Below are 4,081 nucleotides of genomic sequence, written 5' to 3' on the forward strand. Positions count from 1 at the left end.
TGTTTCCCTATTTTCTCTCTCAGTGAAATTGTTGTCTGTGTATAATAAACCTACTGATTTTTGAATGATGACTTTGTTTATAGATACACTACTGGATTGACTTATGAAAAATAGTTTTTAGTAGAGGTTTGGTGTCTTCCATGCATAATATCATGTATGTCTTTTGCAAATAATGATAATTTCACTTCTTCTTTTCCAGTCATTATTTGATTTAATTCTTTTGTCTAAATTCTTTGGATAAAGTTTCCAAGATGATGTTGAAATAAGAATGGAAACAGTGGACATCCCTCTCTTGTTCCTGATTTTAGAGAGTATACTTTTAGTTTTTGTCCAGTTAGTGTGATATTGGCTGTTGGTTTGTCACAGACGGCGTTTATAAGACTTTTATGAAGACTATCCCCATTTTCTTTAGGGTTTGTTTCTTTCATGAGTGTGTGCTGGACATTGTCAAAAGCTTTTTCTGCACCTTTTGAGATGATCATATGATTCATGTGCTGGTCTCTTTTGATATGTTATATTGCATTTACGGATTTAATATGTTAAAGCATTCCTGCATCCCTGGGATGAATTCCACTTGGTCACGGTGTATAATGCAGATGCTTTACTGCATTCTGCTTTCCAGTAATTCACTGAGAATTTTTGCATCTATATTCACTGGGGGAAATTGGTTTGTAATTCTCTTTCTTAGTTGGGTCCTTCTCCAGTTTCAGTATCCCATTAATGCTTGCTTGCTTCCAGGAAAGAATTTGGAAGTATAACTTCCCATTCAATTTCATTAAAAAGTTTGAGAAGTAGTATTAGGTTTTCTCTGAATTCCTTTTTTTCTCTTTTTTTAAATGTCTTTAGTACAGGGTCTATAGGGTCTTACTACACCAATCAGACTTGTAGTGGTCCTCTGTTTTTCAACCTCCCAAGCCATGAGATTACAGGAGCATGCCAATATGCCCAGTCTCAGTTGCTGTCTCAGCATGCCCCAGAGGTGGAGACTGACATGGTTGGCGAGGGGGCAATTCCTCATCCTGGCATCTGCCTAAGCAGGCACTTTAATTCACTGAGCTATCTGGCCGGCTCTTCTAAATTTCTTTCTTTTTAAAAATATATATTTTAGTACAGGGTCTACATGGCCTACGGTGTCTCACTATATAGATTGGACTCACAGTGATTCTCCTGTTTTCAGCCGCTCAAGCACTGGGATTACAAGTGTGTGCTAGCACACCCAGTCTTTTCAAAGGTTTTGGCTTTTTTCAAAGGTTTGGCTCAATTCTAATATTTCCTTGTTTATTTTTATGTAGTTGATATGTTTTTTGTGATGTGGGATATTGCTATGCCCTAATGCAAATATACCAGTTTTTATTTGATTCTTTTAAAAAATATGAGATAGTATAAAGAAAACATTAGAATCAAAGGGCCAATCAAATAGCTCAGGGGATTAAAGCACGTGCTTAAGCAGCTGCAGGGTCTGGGAGTTTGATCCCCAGGCCTGTTGTGCCAACCCTTCCCCTGGGGCACATTGGGATGGCAATGGAGATTGGGCATGGTGGTGCATGCTTGTAATCTCAGCACTTGGGAGGCTATAAACAGGAGGATCACTATGAGTCTGATCTACACAGTGAAACCCTGTGCACACTGTATACCCTGTCCTAAATACAAAAAAATTAGAAACAATATAAAATTGATTTAAAAAATGGAACAAATCAACCCCAGCAAAAATTTGTAAGAGATTAAAAAACAAAAAAAGCATAAAAAGAAAAAAAATAAGCATTAACTTCTCCTTGAAAACAACCTAAATGCCCATTAACTGAGGAGTGGACAAGAAAAGATGTGGTAGTTTTACACAATGGAATATTGCTCAGCTATAAAAAAGATAAATTAAAGGCTTTTGGAGATAAATAGAGGCAACTAGTGACTGTATTGGTAAGCAAAATAAATCAGAGTCAAATAGGCAAACATCGTACTGTCTCACTAGTGTGAGAACCTGAAGGAATAAATAAAATCTGAAAGGCACAATAGATACTATGAAAGTGAACATATCTGTTCAATGGAAAGGTGCCTTGGAAAGGAAAAAAACATCTCATTATATCCAGATTTTCATAGATTATTAGAATCTCTACAGCTCCCATTTCCAAAGACTTTAGTGTATCTTCAGCTCCAAAACAGTACTTGCCTGTGTCCTGGCTAATTTCACCAAAATATCATTCTATTAATTTCTTCTCTTAAATGAGTTTCACTTTGGAGTTCACTTCAGTAGATAAGTCAATAGCTTGGTTGAATCCATTTTCACCACTATATGATATATCAACTAACTTTAACATTTTTTGTTGTAACATCCGATCAGACATATAAGATTGACTTATTTCAGTTTTAAAGTCAGCTGGCAAGACCAGCCATGTTCACTTTGTCCCCAGAAATAAACAGCTGTACAGCAGTCTTTGCTACTTTCCATAGTTATGCTGTGTTTCCATCTTTAAACAGGCAAAATGCAAGGCTGACTGACCTCCTCTACTATGCTTCTTTGGAAGATCCACAGTGAATTTGTGCAGGACTTCTCTTTTATTTCCTTGGGCTGTGCCAAAAAGTGCACCACTATTTTCTATTGCAATGAAGCCAAACTTGCTGTCATCTGAAAGTAGTGCTGTAAGAGCCTCTGTATGGTATTTGTTGATAAATTAATTTATTTGAAAGGCTCAAAGTCAATGTTGACTTCCTTTTCCTTTTCTTCTTCTGTTACAATTGTTCCACAGTAAATAACTAGACAATTTGGAAGTACTTTGTTATAAAGTTTGAGTCTCTGTTGCACAGATGTAATGGATCCCAGGACTGAAAGTTGGTTTACTCATGACTTTAATGTCAAACTAATCTGCTAACATTTTTGCCACTCGTGGAATCTGGTCTTTGGGAGGAATGATCAATGATATCATGTGGGTGCCATTGCCACAGGCCACCTCCAAGTTCTTAATGACCTTCTTGATCTTCCAGGTCTCCACTTTCCTATCAACAGCAGTAGGGTGGTTTGTCATCTTCTGGCCTCCTCCTCCCTAAGGACCCAGTTCTGGGATTCAGCAGTTGTTCCTCCCTGGCCGCTGGCTCTGCAGTGGCAGCAGATCTGATATAGGACACCTACTCCCTCTCTCCAGGCAGTTGCACATGCTTCACTTGCTTTTAAGAAACTTTAATTTTTTTCTTTTTTACTTTTCTAAAAATTTATTTTAGCAAGAGTATTATAATAATTGATAAGACATTAGAAATGGTACATATTTAGAAGATCAAGATGAGACATATTCAAGATTAGTTTTGTATTACACATTGCTGTCCTCAATGCCATTGTTTCGATCACAGATATTAGCATATAGAGTTAGTATGTTGAAAATTCTACAATTAACTGCTATTTTCAAAACACTGATGGAAATTATTAGTACAATCATCTCAGCCATCTTGTATATATACTTTCATGCTTTGTTGAATTCATTTTTTGTGGTTCCTTTCTAATTTAACAAATCATTCTTTGCATGATTTCTAACCACAATGTCATTCTCCAGATTTGCTATTCAGACCTCACATTATTTCATTGTGCTTTATATTCTTTCAATAGTGTTTTTAATCTCTTGGGATTCTATTTGAATTTGTTTTATGGATTCCATTTCTTTCCTATGTTCTGCATTCATAATTTCCATCATTTTCCTAAGCTTCTTTGTTATTTTTAAAATCTCCATCTTTAACCAATTCCTACATTTGATTGCAATCTTTTCTTTTACCTGGGAGATTATTTCTTATTTGCTTTTTTTCTGTAACTCCATTAATTTGCTGTTACTTTTGATGACACTGCTTTAAAAAATTCAAGTTGGTGGCTTCTATTTGCTTCTATCTTGATGCCCCATGTAGTTGCCCTGTGTGTGCTGGAGGTCAGGTTTCTGCTTTTGTGTCTTTTCATTTTATATATTTTTAAAAAATTCTATATTGATGCTTATAAATTTGTTATGGGGGCTGACGAGATGGCTCAGTGGTCTAAAGCACCTACTTGGAACAAGCTTGGCAAAGCACAGGGACCGCGGTTCGATCCCCCAGCACCACATGCCAGCCAGCC

At 36.5% G+C, this 4,081-nt stretch overlaps 1 pseudogene; it reads right to left on the reverse strand.

Annotated features, from left to right (window-relative positions):
* Positions 1–1,934: 1,934 nt before the first annotated feature.
* On the reverse strand, positions 1,935–3,017 carry LOC101571029 (annotated as a pseudogene).
* Between the last annotated feature and the right edge of the window lie 1,064 nt (positions 3,018–4,081).

The sequence above is a fragment of the Octodon degus genome, unplaced genomic scaffold, assembly GCF_000260255.1.
Source record: "Octodon degus isolate 3935 unplaced genomic scaffold, OctDeg1.0 scaffold00224, whole genome shotgun sequence".
NCBI classification, from domain to species: domain Eukaryota; kingdom Metazoa; phylum Chordata; class Mammalia; order Rodentia; family Octodontidae; genus Octodon; species Octodon degus.